This window comes from Sciurus vulgaris (assembly GCF_902686455.1).
Source record: "Sciurus vulgaris genome assembly, chromosome: 4".
Taxonomy (NCBI): domain Eukaryota; kingdom Metazoa; phylum Chordata; class Mammalia; order Rodentia; family Sciuridae; genus Sciurus; species Sciurus vulgaris.
This window is the reverse complement of record NC_136464.1, coordinates 134,380,307-134,397,782: the sequence shown is the minus strand read 5'-3', so window position 1 is coordinate 134,397,782 and position 17,476 is coordinate 134,380,307.

Sequence of the window (17,476 nt, the reverse complement as noted above, 5' to 3'; positions counted from 1 at the left end):
AGAGTCACACCAGTAGTATAATCACAGATGTATATAGGGTAATGTCTGTCTCCTTCTACTGTCCATCCCATCCCTACCACCCCACTCCTCCTCTCTCACCCCTTTGCCTTCATTCTTCCCTACCTGCCACCCCACCATGGATCAGCATCCACTTATCAGAGAAAATATTTGGTCTTTGGATTTGGGGAATGAACTAATTTCACTTAGCATGATGTTCTCTACTTCCATCCATTTACCTGAAAATGCCATAATCTCATTCTTGAGATTGAGTAATATTCCATTGTGCATATATACCATATTTATCCATTCATCTGTTGAAGGACATCTAGATTGGCTCCATAGTTTAGCTCTTGTGAATTGAACTACTATATAAACATTGGTTTGACTGCATCACTGTAGTATGCCGATTTTAAATTCTTTGAGTGTAAACCAAGGCGTGGGATAGCTGGGTCAAATAGTGGTTCCATTCTAAGTTTTGTAAGGTATCATCTCCATACTGCTTTCCAGAGTGGTTGCACTCTGGAGTCCCACCAGTAATGTATGAGTGTACCTTTTTCCCCACATCCTTGCCAATACTCATTATTGCTTGTTTTCTTGATAATTGCCATTCTTACTGAAGTGAGATGAAATCTTAGAGTAGTTTTTATTTTTTTTCTCTAGTTTCTAGAGATGCTGAACATCCTTTCATATATTTGTTGTTGGATTGTATTCCTTCTTCTGTGAGGTGCCTTCAGTTCCTCAGTCCATTTATTGATTGGGTTATTTGGATTTTTGGTGTTAAGTTTCTTGAGTTCTTTATATATCCTGGAGATTAGTACTCTATCTGAGGTGCATGTGGTAAAGATTTTCTCCCACTCTGTAGACTCTCTCTTCATATTCTTGATTGTTTCCTTTGTTGGGAAAAAGCTTTTTTAGTTTGAATCCATCCCATTTATTGATTCTTAATTTTACTTCTTGTGCTTTAGGAGAAAAACATCACACTTTGATTCAGTAGTTTCAGAAGTAAGTAAAATATTTTATGTTCAACTAATTTGTCATTTAAATTTTCTTCTTTCTTCTTCACAAGCCTATCTGCTTAAAAATTCTACAAATCCCATCATTTTATTAAAATGCCCGTATTCACAAACTAAATAAAAATATATCTTAATTAATATTTATATCAGGGTTAAACTTCTTATTTCAAATCACTACATGTCATTATATAGTTAGCATCAGGACATCAGAAACAATTTTTTTTATGTTTTAACAACTTAGGACACTCAATAATTCTTAGATAACAATTTCACTGAGCCTTTATGAAGGTTCAATTTTCTGGATAATTTGTCAGAACAATTCTCAAAATGTTAAAAAAATAATTATAGTATTTGGATATTTTTCATTGCAAAACATTGCCATAAGGGTATTTCATTTTGTTATATATTTAAGAAGTTCCATGTTATCATAGAAATATATATGTTTTTGATAACCAAAGTGTAATAAGTTATAGTTCTACATTTAACATTATTTAAAAGTGCATTCTTCTGTAGGAACAAATTGTCATTAAAGATGTACCAATTCAGTAAAAAGAATTAAGATAAGCTGTCAGCATGATCAAATATCATTAATATAAAGGCAGATAGATTATACACTTTCATATTATATAAACAATATTCCTAAATAGCAGGAAAATGTTTTAGTTAACTACCCCTTCATCCTCAGGGTCTCACACAACATTGATTATTTTTATATCTGAAGAATAGCTTGTTATTGCAATTCAAGTCATTTCAAAACTTGTACTGAAAGCAAATTTTTGTAGTATAGTTATAGAAAAGATAAAAAAGAGTTAGTAACCAAAAATGCTGACATATCCATAACTCGACTCCTGCAAACAGGCTTTGCTATAATAAAGCACAGTTTTATTAAGCACTTAATTAATTGCCACATTAAAATGATAGGGGCCCAACTCATAAAAATGACTTATGAGAACACAGCTTCCTTTTGCTGTGTTAACTGAAAATGAAAGCTGTACACACCATTTAATTAAGAAAAATGTAATCAAGAAATAGATCGTGTGGGTGTTCAGTTTGGAAGCGAAACTTGCAGGTGTGAGGGGACAAAGAAATGTGATCATGACAACATTAGTCAAGAGTGCCATTCACTGAAAGTGGCTAATAAGCTAAAGTTTCATAGGCGTACCAAATTGAATTCCTTTCACATACTCAGAACTTTTATGTTGCAGATTTTCCTGATTTTTAATTTTCAATTTAGTGTTGTCCTTAACATGCATATACAGTAATCCTAAATTCAGAGTCAAAGGCAGCTAAATAATAAGAAATATTCAACTTCATGTGCTTTTATAGATACTGTGCTGAGGATTTTTACATGGATTAATTTTTATTTCTTTCAATAAGGCCTTTCATGTTCATTTCAATTTTACAAATAGCAGCTTAGCAACATTAAATACCTTTCCCAAAGCTACAAAACATGTAGTGGAGAAGATGATTTCTAAAAGAGCCAATAGACATAACAGCACAGTCTGTGCTTTTGAACTTTATGCCTGTTGTCAGTGTTTTTAAATTGAATAAAACCTGTGAGGTAGTGGTCATTTCCAAAGTCTCTAAGACAGGTAGTCACAGTCCTATTTATAAAACACCCTAATTACTACAAGTTGACATCCAGAAAAAGCAAACAAAAACAGAAGAAGATGACAAAGAAGGAACTGTCATATCTGTTTAGATGCAACAGGTTTGACTGAAGAAGGACAGGAAATGCAGTTTTCTCTAGTGACTAGTCTAAAAGCCACATAGAATTATCCTTTACCAGAGTTAGGAAAACTTTAAAGCTTATTTTTTGTCTCACTTATAAAATCTTATTATCTATTATGCCCTTTATATTAATAAAATGAAAGATATATTTGCCTTTCCTAAAGAATACAAATTCTTTGGCTCCCCCAGTTTTTTATTTCTGTCATTGAATTATATGCAAGAGTGATTCATCATATCTTCATCAAATGCTAAAGAAGTATGTTTTTCTCATCTCATTCTATAAAGATTCTTTATCAAATTTTACCTTTTCCTTTCTCATCAGGAAAACATGCCTATATTTTAGCTTTCACATGTATCTGAAATCTGATTTTTAAAAAGTGCCATAGTAGAATAATGAAATCATGATTTGCAGAATAAATTATTTACCAAATTCCAAAATATTAATGTTATAAAACATGATACTAGATAAAATAAAATTGAATATTAAAATCTAATATTACTCATCAAATATTTTTCTTTTAAAACATTTTTCATTTGGGGAGTATAATTTAGCTTGAAAATTAAAATTACAGAAGTCATTTGTCTTCAAATCCTCAAGTCACTTGATTGTTGAAAATAAGAGTTCTGTTTTTAACACATGTCTAGGCAATTGAAACAAATAATCTTGACTACATTAAATATCACTATGCAAATTAACTGAACAATCAGTATTTTCTAAAGTAATATTACAAGACATTTTAAAATATCAAAATCAACATGTTAGAAACATAAATAGAAACAACTTAAGGATCATGAAATAACAGAGTCAACAAAAAACAAGAACAATAGTCTCATGGAAATAGTCTTTCTTGAGTGCATTTGGAATTTAAAAATAAACAGGATTAAAAAAAACTAGTTTACCTGATTTTCTACAAAGCACCTGAACACAAATAATATAAAAGCAAATTTGTAAAGCTGTTATTGATTCTGAGTCCCTTATGAATGTTCAAAATGGTAACCAACTAAGGATACATTTAGCAGTTCATTGTTTTTCAAAGAAGTTAATTTATTTGCAAAGTTTCTGTATCCAAAGTTCTGCTTAAATCCTAAGGAGTATCTATTAATAACACCCTCCTTGGAAATAAACTGACTCTTTAACCCACTAGTAAAATCATGTTAAATGAGTGGCATATGCATATTTTGCAAGCATTATAGATTAAATGCGTGTAAGAACATTGAATTGTGACAAGTGAATAGTTTACGCTCTCTGAGCCTTTTATAGTCTCTGTCACATATGTCTCTTTTTTCCCTACCTTACTCCTTCCTTCCTATCTACCTTGCTTTCTGCCATCTATCCTTCTGTTTCTTTTCATTTTTGTAATATTTTTAAAACTAAAAAACATAACCAGCTCAAGGAACATCAAACAAACAAAAACTATCACTGGTCATATTTGGCCCACAAATAATTTCCTGAATCATGGTCATTACAAAAATCACTTCTTCAAAATCAAGGTATGGGTTACTCAAATTAATGAAGTCATGTCTTCTTATTCCCATTCTTATGATCAGGATTTAGTGAATATTTAAAGGAACAAATAGTAAATATTTTAAACATGAATAACATACAGTATATGTTGCCCTTTTTCAACTGTCATAGATTTGTACCACATAAGCAGTCATTGACAAGAGGTAGATTGATGGCTGTGACTATTTACCAATAAAACCTTATTTATAAAACTGTGGCTTATGTTTAGACAAATTTGTAAAATTAATGTTTATAGCGACTTTATTTGTAACTGGCAAAACATGGAAAATTCCTTGGCATTCTCCAGTTGGTGATTGGTAAAACAAATTGCAGGAGATTCATTTATGGAATATTTCATGAAAATATAAAAGAATCACTTGTGATGAAACAACTTGGATGAATCCCAAGGCAATGTGTTTAGTGAAAAAAAATAAAGCAATTTCAAAAGTCTACATACTTTGTGTTTAAATTTCTAAAACCCTACTCAAATGGAGTATAAGCTAATTATCTTAAGGAGTCATGGATGGGAGAGAATGGACATGTTTGGCTATAATATAGAACAAGAAATCAATTAAATAATTAAAATATTTTTACAATAAAAAAATGGGGAACTCAAACAATATTAACAGAAGATACCAAAGCAAAGCTTAAATAAATTTTTTTCAGACCTATATACTATTCAAAAAATTTCTTATTTACATTGATCACTCTTATCATTCTTCCCTTTTACACATTTTCTTGACATCATTTCTTGTTAATGAGTGTTGTTAATATTTCCAGTTTTAAAAAAAAGAAACACTTTTACTACTGAAAATACTCAATGCATTTTGATCAAGCATTAAAGGTTTCGACACTGTAAGGTGATTCAGAAACTACAAATAGGAGCTACTTATGTTCTTTGACACAGACTTTTTTTTTCTAATTTTTTATTGCAATGAATAAAAATTCAAAGATAATGAGTGACAGACTGGTTTTATCTGCTACAAAACATTAAATTTTCTTCCTTTCTTTCTTTCTTTATTCTTCCTTTCTTTTATTCTAATCAAATGCAGGACAAAATGCTGCTTTTATAAAGTGTCCAGATTTGGGTGAATGACAGAGTTTTTTAATTGTCTGAAGTTCCTGATCCCCAGATTAGATAAGACTGTATTGCTACTTACAGCAAAAATTTGGTGTTGATTAAAATCTGGAGTTAAGTATCTATAGGTAAAGTAAGATAAAGTACTACTTCATCTTAAAGTAAGATGAAGGTAAAGTACTGCTTCCTGCATTAAATAGAAATAAGTTTAGGGTTCTTTATTATTTGTTAAAAGGAAGAACTCATGTAAAACAAAGATATTGAATCACAACTTCCCTTTTCCAGTTTGTAGACTACAGTGGAAATATTTTTCCTTTGCCTTTATTGAGGTATTATTTTATAGAATCAAGTTCAACTAGTTTATGTGTATAGATGGATGAGTTTGGAAACTGCCTACAACTGCATGATCAGCACAGTTCCTGAGATAGTTTCCTAACCCAAAATGTTTTCTCTTACTAATTTGCACCATCAATCCACTTCTCATCTAAAAACCTAGATAATCATTGGTCTGCTTTATGTCACTAGAATTTTGGATTAGCCTAATTCAGTAGAAATAAATACATGCATGCTCTTCTGTGTTTTGCTTCTCTTACTTAATATATTAGTTTTAGATATGCTAATATATTTAATATTAATATTATATGTTTTGCCAATTCTGAGTGGCATTTCATATTATGCTTATATCAAAATTATTTCCCTTATTTATCAATTAATGAGCATTTTTCTACTAGTTCTTAACAAATAATTCTACTAATAATATACAATTACATATTTGTATGTCACATGTATTAATCTCAATTAAATAAATATCTACAAATGGAACTGTTGGATTTTAAGGTACAAGTGTTTTTAATTTTAAGATACTGTCACACAACTTTGCAAAATAGGTTTATCATTTTGTATTTATACCAGTGACATATGAGAGTTCCAGATGTTCAAACTTCTCAATAAAACTTCTTATTATGGGCTTTTCAAATATAATAATTTTAATCATTTGGAAGCAAAAAGCCAAACTAATTTGCATTTCATAATGAATAATAATGCTAACATTTTTATGTTTTTTGTAGTATATTTATAGGTAACCTTTTGTGAATTAACTATTGAAAGTTCTTTCTCCTTTTTATACTTGTTATCTGACATTATAAAGTAATAAGAACCCTGAATATTTTGAAAAAATTTGTGCAATTTTAATATGAGGAGGTTAAAGAAAAGATAATAGGGAGAATATATTTAAGACAATACTGATCAAGCACTTTCCAAAATAAGCAGCAGATACCAAAACTAGATTCAGGAAACTCAGCTAACATGATACTGCTAAACAAAACAAAGCTGGAGGAGTATATTAAACTAAAACCCATTTCAGAAATATTACCTCAGATAAAGAAAGATGTTACATTATGAATAATGGGTCAATTCCCCCTAGATATTTGACAATCCTGAGTGTATATGCACCTAAAAAAGTATGCAAATATATATGAGACTAGGTAGGACTGAATAAAGAAGTAAAAAAAATCCACTACTGGAATGGGAGACCTCTGTATTACTCATCATTTATTGATAGATCAAACAGGCAGAAATTCAATAAAGATATAGTGAATTTGAAAAGCACTGTAAGTCGGCTTTATCAAATTGATACTCATTGAAAACTTCATCCAACCTCAGAATACACATTCTTCTATTCTTTAGCTCTTTCTTTCTTTCTTTCTTCTTTCTTTCTTTCTTCTTTCTTTCTTTCTTTCTTTCTTTCTTTTTTTTTTTTTTTTTTTTTTTTCCTTCTTAGTATCAGAAATTGAACTCTGGGTCACTCAACCGCTGAGTCACATCCCCAGTCCTATTTTGCATTCTTTGTTTACAGACGGGGTCTCACTGAGTTGCTTAGTGCCTTGCTTTTGCTGAGGCTGGCTTTGAACTTCCCATCCTCCTGCCTCTACCAGCTGAGCTGCTGGGATTACAGTTGTGCTCCACTGCACCTGGAGAGATCAATTACATTCTTGTTCATAATGATTTTAATGGACTAGAATTCATGTAAATTAATTCGAAATTGCAGTATAAATATATTGGAAAATTTGGAAATGAAACAAAATATTTCTAAAACAGAAAATAACACATGAGATCTCAAGAAACATTTTAAATACCACAAAGTACCTGAAAGTAAAAATACAATGTATCAAACTATGTGGGATACTGCATAAACAATGCTTAGAGACAAATTTATAGAAAATCTTGCATGCATAAAAAAGAAGCGTCTGAAGTGAATACCATAAGCTGCTACTAGGAATCTAAAAATCAAAATAGCAAGTTAAACCCTAAATGAGCAGAAGAAAAGAAATAATAAACATTATAGCAGAAATCAGTGAAGATGAGCCAGGTGTGGCAACATTCCTATAATCCTAACTACTCAAGATGCTGAGGCGGGAGGATGGCAAGTTCAAAGCCAGTCTGGGAAACTTATCACGACCTATCTTAGAATATGAAAATAATAATAAAATGCTTAAGTATATAGTTATGGGTAAATTGCCTCTGGGTTCCATCCCCACTATTCATGAAGAAGAGGGAGGAGAAAGAGAAGAAAGCAATCAATAAATGGGAGGGCATCAAATGAAAAAGCTTCTCCACAGCAAAGGAAACAAAAGTGTGAAGAGAGAGTCTATAGAACAGGAGAAAATCTTTGCCACCTGTGCCTCAGACAGGGCTTTTATATCCAGGAGAGAGAAAGAACTCAAAAAACTTAACACTAAAAATACAAATAACCTGATCAATACATGGGCAAAGGAACTAACCAGATGCATCTCAGAAGAAGAAACAAATGGTCAACAAATATGTGAAAAAATGTTCCACATCTCTAGCAATTAGAGAAATTTAAATTAAAACTATATTGAGATTTCATCTCACTGCAGTCAGAATGACAATTATCAAAAATACAAGTAACAGCAAAACAATATAGAATTTCAACAAAAACAAAAGCAGTGTGTTTCTAAAGGGATTAATAGCTAGACAGGAACCATTCATGAAAATAATTCTTAGAAAACTAGGAATAAGGATACTTTTCTTAGTTAAAGAAAAAAACTACCAAAAAACGCAAACAAAGAAAACTTCAGCAAACGTCATTCTTTCTTTATAGAAAGACACTGATCATATTCTTCTTCAGAAAGGAAAAAAGGTCAGAATGTTTTCCCTTACAGGCCCTATTAAACATAATTGTGGAAAACCTAACTAGTATAAGAAGGTAAGAAAATTGAGTACATTAAAAAGAACAGAAAGAAAGAGACAAACTTTTTATTTTCATAAAAAAATATTGTGTAGGAAAACTCCATGTAATAGATAGAAACATAAACCAAAAACATACTAGAACAGGTAAGAGAGTTATACAAAGTTACAGTATACAGAGAAAACATACGGATGACAACTGTCCTCCCATATAGTAGCAAAAAAAAAAAATTAAATTAAATTATTTAATAGAATTAAATTCTATTAAATACCATAAAAAAGTCACACACAAAGCATGAAATACTAAAACATATGTATAAAGCCTAAATGTAGAAAATTATAAATTAATTAAAATTTTAATATATCTAAATAGATGGATAGAAATTCCTTGTTCATAGACTGGAAAACTCAAAAGTTTGAAGATGTTATTTGTTCTCAATTTGTTCTCTTGTTATTTGTTATTTGTTAATCTAAGGATTCAAGGTCATCCTATTAAAATCTTGAAAAATTATTAGTAGGGATCAACAAACTGATTCAAAGTTTATGTGGACAGGCAATAAATAGACCTGTGACAGTAAACACAATACTGATATAAAGAATATGGGTGGAACACTCACATTATAAATTTCAAATGTACTGTATCATAGATTAATGGAATATAATATATACATCCTGGAGAAGGACCTAAACAAACATAAGCAAACCATCACAAGCAAACCTGAAAAGGATTTTTTTTTTAATACAAAATACTAGAACAATTGGATCCAAGCACAAGAAAACCCTACATTCAATTTAACAGGGATATTCCATGTAACATAAAATATTACTCAAAAAGGGATCATAGACCTAAATGCAAAGTGTAATACTCTAAAACTTCTGGAAGATAACAATGAAGAAAATGCACATAATTTTGGATTTGGTTATGAGCTTTTAAATACAACATCAAAAGGAATATCCATTTTAAAATGATATACATTTTAGAATACCTTAGCCTTATTAAATTTTTAAAAATTTCATTAAAATCTCTGTGAATAAAATGAGAAGATAAATAACAGCCTGAGCGAAAACAGTAACAAAATGTATCTCTGATGAAGGACTTGTGTCCAAAATATAGAAAAAACTCTTAAACTCATCAAAACAAAACAAACACAAACAAAAACAAAAACAGAAACAAACAAAAAGCAATTGAAAGGAAAAACCTCTGAAGAAAACCTCCCTAAGGAATGCATACAGCATCAAATAAGCATATGCAACATGTTCAATGTCATTTGTCTTTAGGGAGTTACAAATTAAAAGTTGCCATTATATATGTTTCATAGTGGTTAAATTAAATATAAAACAAAACAAAAACTGAAAATATGTACTAAAAATGTGGAGCAGCAGGAAGTCTCATCAGTTGCTCATGTGAATGCACATTGATAAAGCCATCTTGTTAGACAGTTTGGCAATTTCTAACAAAATGAAACATAATCTTGCCATATGCTTCATCAATTGCATTCCTAAAAATGTATATAGTGATTTCAAAACTGTGTCCCCCAAAAATCCGACATGTGAATGGAAGATTCATCATAATTTCATCATTGCCAAAAAAGTGGAAGCAAAGAAGATATACCTAAAGAGGGAAATGAAAAAACAAATTGAATCATATCTATACAGTACAACAGCATCCAGAAATAAAATGAAATGAACTCTCTCACCACAAGAATAAGAGGATGAATCTTAAATTCTTGCTAGGTGAAAGAAGCTTGTGTAATTAAAGCATACTATATGATTCCCGTTATGTAATTTTTATAAAACTACAGCAACAGTAATCAGACCGAATTATGAAATAATTTCACCAAAGGGTGGGGGAATAAAAGCTGACTTAAGTAGTTTCGGAAATAAGTGGTATCTGTGAAACTAAATGCCAGATAATTCTTAATAGCATACTGTAGTTTTCTCAGCTGGGTTTTTGTTTTTTTGTTTGTTTGTTTGTTTGTTTTGGAGGGGGTGGTATGGGAGTGTATGTTAACAATTCTGAAACCATTATATATGTGTATTGTAATTGAACAATTAAATAAGTGAATAGAAAGTTGTTGGAATCAGGTATCTCATTATTGCAGGGGAGAATTTATAAATAAACAACAGAGGGAATCTAGAAAAATCTGTGGTGATGGACTAGAGTTTGAAATGTCAGTGTGAATTCATATTCCATCTGTGTCTGTTACACACAGAAATACCTATAAACATATATATTCAAATGAATATTTCCTTGCTCTGTCACCTAACAGAAGCCAGAAGCAGCAAATACACCTAGTACTTACCCTGGTCTCTAAGATCATTTGCCAATAAATAATATAGGGCTAGTTGGAGAAATGACAATTCTAAGAAAAGGAAGAAAAATACAGAAAATGAGCATGGAACATCTTGTATTACAAGATAGGATGAAAGTATGTAAAAAAAAAGTAGAAAAAGTAAAAAAAAAAAAAACCCATAACGATAGGGTTACGCAAAAAGAATAGAAATCAACTGAAAAAGTACTCAATTGACAAACCTGCAAAAATCTAGTAACAAAATACATAAAGTAGTGTGGAGCCATGATGAAAAAGTAAACCTCCATGAGCCTATACTGATGCAAAAAAAAAAAAAAAAAAAAATGGTTATATAAATAAATATTAGGAAAATAAATAAATCCATATATATACATAGATACTTCATTCTTCAGGAGATAGGCAAAGTATCCCTTTCTTAAGTATTTTTCTGTGCAGTGATTTCATTTTAAAGAGTAAATGAGAAGAGTTAAAAATAGTAACTCTATGACACAGAAACCTAATAAACATTACCTCAATCCAGGTGATTAATATTAATATAAGATGCTAAGTCATATTGATGGTGTATGCTCTTGGCAAAAGTGATAAGAATAATACTTTACCTTTCTGGTCCTCTTCCCCAAACATATTACTCTGGTGTAATCATAAGCAAAATATCAAACACATCCTAATGTTTAATAGTCTAGGAAATATCTGGCCAGTATTTATCAAAACCATTAAGGTTGTCAAAACAACAAAAATTTGAAAAGCTGTCACAAACATGAAGAATTTTACAAAGAATGACATGGAATCCTGGAATAGGAAGAGGATATTTAGAGAAAAAATAAGGAATTCTGAATTAGTGTGCACCCTAATAATAATATTTCAATATTTTTTCATTAATCAGAAAAATTCATTGTTGTGTATAAGAGAATTTTCCATACTAGTGGCTTCTTTCACTTACAATATGTTTTAAAGTCTTAGCTACCTGGTAGACATTTAGGTTTTCTAAACTTATTGGATATTATGAGTGATGCCATTATTAACATTTGCATGCTAGTTTTCATATGGACATAATTTTCTACAAGTTTTCTAGTTTATTTTATTCATTTCAGTTCCTTTGTTGGGCTTCTTCTAACTAATAATCACCGAGGCTCTAGTTATTTTAATTTCATAAATGATGTATTAACATATAACTATATCTTATTTTTAACATTTTTATACATCAGAAAATATTTGGAAACATTTACTTGCATCATAACATACACAACTTTTGTATTATAATAAAAAAGGAAAGGAGACACATAATAGTCTTACCTATTAGTAACAGTTGAGAAATCCTAGAGATGATTGATTGACAAGATATCTATATCCAAATGAGATTCATAAATTTTTAGGCAGAGCTTTTCAATGTATTTGTCATATCTGCTTCCTTCTCATGTTATCCTAATTATAAGTATTTGAAAAGAAGATATTATATCTTATGATTCATATCCCCATCAGAAATGTTAATTTCCTTCTTCATGAATCTGACATATGTGCTATATAGTTGAGAACAACTCTGATGAAGATGTTAAAAATATATAAGTTGCTTTACTCTATCTTTCTTTCATAGCACCTCTAAAACATAATAAGGATTAATAGGGGAAAGAATTCCACATAAACCTGTAGCAGTCTCAGCATTTTATAAGCAACAATACTCCATTACTTCAAACAAATGATCTGATTAACATTGATGCTGAAAATCTGAATAAAATAGCGTGACTAAACACCTTCAGCAAGTGGAGCGATTAACACTGGACTATAATTTCTGAAAATAAACAAGCAGATTTCTTTATGTATATTAGTCATCCCTGTTTTATGGTTTTTGTGTTTAGTTTTTGTTTGTTTTTTTGTTTTGTTTGTTTTTGTTTTGTTGTGTTTTGCTTTGGTTTTTTTTTTTTTTTTTTTTTTTTTGGTACCAGGGATCAAACCAGGGGTGCGTAACCACTGACCCACATCCTCAGTCCTTTTTTTTTTTTTTTTTTTAAATATTTTTTAATTGTTGATGGACCTTGATTTATATGCGGTGCTGAGGATCGAACCCAGGGCATCACACATGCAGGGCAACCACTCTACCACTGAGCCACAACCCCAGCCCCTCAGTCCTTTTTATTTTTTACTTTGAGACTGAATCTCTGCTAAGTTTCTAAGGTCTTTGCTAACTTACTGAGACTGGCTTTAAATTCAGAATCACCTGCTTCAGTCTCCTGATTCACTAGAATTATATGTAAGCACCAAGGCACCCAGCTTCCTGTTACTTTCATATTTTCCCAAACATTAGTGTGCTTTATAAGTTTTACTTCCTTTTGCAGAGTAACTCAAACATTGTATAATCATAGAATTATAAAACAAAATAACTTTATTTTTCCATTTTATAGGATAAAAAGGCAACTTCTAAAACAGGATTGCCATCAATATTCAATAGAAACAGAAGTAGTTGTATTGTAATTTAGTACAAAGTTAGTTTAATTTAAAGAAGGAGTTGACACATTTTAAGATACCAACATAATTGTTAAACAATTCATGTGTTCTTTATAGGCAACATATGTGTGATATAAGAATGTTCTCTATTGGATTTGGGGGTTTTATTTGTTTATGCTGAATATAATTCTTATTAAATTTGTTTGGAAAAAAAATAATTGGTATTATGTTGGGTGTCTTCCCTAGCTTAATCTTGTGCTCCTCTTTTCCTGTTCATAACTTTGGCCATAAATTAGCAGCTAGCTACTTTATTTCACTAATTCATCAGTTTATTTATTCACAGCACAGACAAAACATCTGTTATGCAGCAGACACTGAATTTTATTAGTTAGACCATCTTTTTTACTCATGGAAAATGAGGACTCATAGTACTTGAAGCTCCCTTGGCACCTCTCCTGCTGACCCTTTATAAGTCATTTTAAAATAAATTGAAAGGAGGCAATTATGAGATAAAATAGCTTATGAATTTTAGGACATAAAATAAATAAGATAAAATATTCAAAAGAAAAAATATGGCATTTTTTTGCAAATAAAGATAATATTCACTTGATATCTGGCCTCTACCAGAATGTCACATTTATGTATATTTTAAAATTGCTAAGAGTAGATTTCAAATGTTCTCACCACAAAAATTGATAAGATGATAAGATGATGGATATTTATGTTTGACTTAATCTTAATAGAGTATATACATATGTCATATCACTTTGTAACACAAAATGATATACAATTATTTGTAAATTCAATGTAAAATAATTTAAAAATTATCATGAAATCAAACAAATAGACAAAAGACACAAAAAAAGCAGTATCATATGAGTTGGTCATATGACCTCAAAGGAATGAAAATAAATATTCCAATAGACATATTTAGATGTGCATGTCTATCATTAATGAAATTCTTTCCCCAGTTGTACAGAGTACATATACTTGAAATTACGATAGAAATAAAATTGATGGAATCATTTCCATTTAAGCTGCATACATAGAAACTATGTATCCAGGTACTCATTTATTTGAAAATACATTGATGAATTATAAAACTAGGTTCACAGTTTCAGCGGGCCACAGCAGAAGTCAGCTCCCTTGGTAAATAACCCAGACCTGCAGTGTGTTTTCTAAGAGCAAAAAAAAAAAAAAAAGCAAAAATAGTGAAAACCAATAAATTATATCTCATACTAGACAAAGGTGCCAAAAACATAACATTAGAGAAAAGATAACCTTTCATCAAATGGTTTTGAGAAAAATGGAAATCTGTATGCAGCAAAATAAAATTAAATCCCTCTCATCCTGCACAAAACTCAACTCAAAGTAGCTCAAGGATCGAGAAATTAGACCAGAGACCCTGTACCTAATAGAAGAAAAATTAGGCTCAAATCTTCATCATGTCATTTTGGTAACTGATTTCCTTAACAAGAATCTTAAATAAAGCACAAGAAATAAAATCAGTAATTAACAACTGGGATGGATCCAAACTAAGAAGCTTCTTCTCAGCAAAAGAATGAATCAATAACATGAAGAGAGAGCCTACAGAGTGGGAGAAAATCTTTACCACATGCACATCAGATAGAGCACTAATCACCTGTGTATATAAAGAACTCAAAAAGCTTAAAACAAAGAAACCCCAAATAATCCAATCAATAAAGGGCTACGGGACTGAGGCAGACACTTTACAGAAGAAGACATACAATCCATCAAACATATACCTGAAAAAATGTTCAACATCTCTAGTAATTAGAAAAATGAAAATCAAAACTACTCTAAGATATCATCTCACTCCAGTCAGAATGGCAATGATCAAGAATACAAGCAACAATAAGTGTTGGAGAGGTTGTGGGGAAAAAGGTACACTCACATATTGCTGGTGGGACTGCAAATTAATGCAACCACTCTGGAAAACCGTATGGAGATTCCTTAGAAAACTTGGAATGGACCCACCCCTTGGTCTATACCCAAAACACTTAATATTGCGTACTACTGTGATGCAGCCTCATCAATGTTTTATGGCATCTCAATTCACAATAGCTAAGCTATGAAATCAACCTATATGCTCTTCAATTAATGAATGAATCAATAAACTGTGGCATGTATACACAATGGAATGTTAACAAGCCTTAAAGGAGAATAAAATTATGGCATTTGCAGGTAATGGATGGAATTGGAGAATATCATGCTAAGGGAAATAAGCCAATCTCCAAAACCAAAGGCCTAATATTTTCTCTAATATGTGGATGCTGATCCATAATGTGGAGGTGATGAATGGAGGAACTTTGGATTGAGCAGAAGGTTGTGAGGGGAGGAAAAAAGGAAGGGGAGTGGGAAAGATAGCAAAATGAGATTGAATCATTAACCTAGGTATTTGTATGATTGCATGAATGGTATGGACTGTACATCATGTACAACTAGAAAAATTAATAGTTGTGTGCCATTTGTGTACAATAAATCAAAATGTATTCTGCTGTCATGCATAACTAATTAGAACAAATAAAAATTAAAATTAAAAAAAAACCTTGATTACCCCCACAAAAAGATTTTTTTTGTGTGTTAGCTACTGACCCATACTAACTTACAATAATTCTAATTGTTTTCTTCAGTAAATATATTGAGAACTCTGAAATAAAATACTTGAGGCATAGCTTAACAGTAGACTGGTACAGTTTCATGTAGTTCAAGAATGGAACATTTTCTGATGATATATTTGCTTATTTTTATAAACATTTTATCATTATGGTTTCATTCCTCTGTGGAAAATTTTAAATATTCATGTTTCTGACTACCTGGGATGTTATTGTATCCTTCAAACTTCTTGTTGCCTGCTGACAAAGTCTTAGTGCTCCTTTCATTTTTCAATCCACAGCTAATTAAACTTGTTTTCAATTCATTAATTAAAATTATTGCTTTAATTGAAAAAGTAGAAGTTGCTTACATTGTTGGTATGTAATTTGTTTCAATATATATGTACATTTTGTGCTGATTATATCAAGCTAGTTAACATATCTATCATCATGCATTTTGAATGAGAAAATTTAAAATCTACTCTCAGCAGTTTTCAAGGATACATTTTTATTTGCTATAGTCACCATGCTGTTCTTGTTTTTATAGTTGATTTTGACATTCTTACTAATATAAAATAAGTCACATTAATTACAATTTTATAAGCAGAAGTTTGTTGCTTTCAATAGCTTATTGTTTATTTTTTGTTATAGCTCTCTCAGATATTTATTCAAAATCTAAATATCAGGTTGAATTTATTTACTTTAGCCTTGGTTTACATTGAAGTTAAACTTTCTGTTATAGACGTTAGATGGTTTCACTATGAATCAATGAACCTTGCAGCAGAGTTCTTCATTATTCTGTTTTAGTGTAATATAGCAAGAGAGTACATTACGGAAATCCATGTGCCCTCTGTGTCTCACACAAAGGTTCTGACCAGTATTGAAGAGACTGCTCTTTCATGAACAGATGGCTGTATGAGAACTCATCCAAGGCATCCAAGCAGATGTCTATCCTGAGGTCATCCTCTCACAGATTAGAAGGCATGCAAATGCTAATCCAGATCTGAGATAGACAACTCTTTTTCTTCTTTTAGTAAAATTGGATGGATTAAACAACCTAATTTTTGAAAGTTAGTTTTCAGGAAGTCATGGCTGTTGGAAAATCAAAGGTTACACAACAAGGCACTCCTTCTAATATTAACATTTTACCAAAGACAAAAAAAGTTATGAATTGTTTTGGCTACATTATAACACTCTTTACTTTGTAGAAAATATGATTATAGATGTTCTTTCATTTAATTCTAAACAACAGGATTATTTTGTTACAAAATGAAATTTCACAGTTATTAAGGGGTAACTGAAAAATTAGGTCTGTTAAACTGTTGGCTACATTTATAAAAACTTTTTCAATATAATATCAAGAATGTATTAATTTCAGTGTTTGGGTTATTATTTAAGTTACATTTGGGTGTTGTATTTTAGGCAACATAATATATATTATGGTAGAAATTCAACCACAATTCAGTAAATTCATTTATTTTATTTCACATATTTTCGTGGAAACTTGATCATTCCATTTACTTTTCATTGTGATCATTAACTCTTAGACATAAATACAGGGAAGAAATGGGGTCACT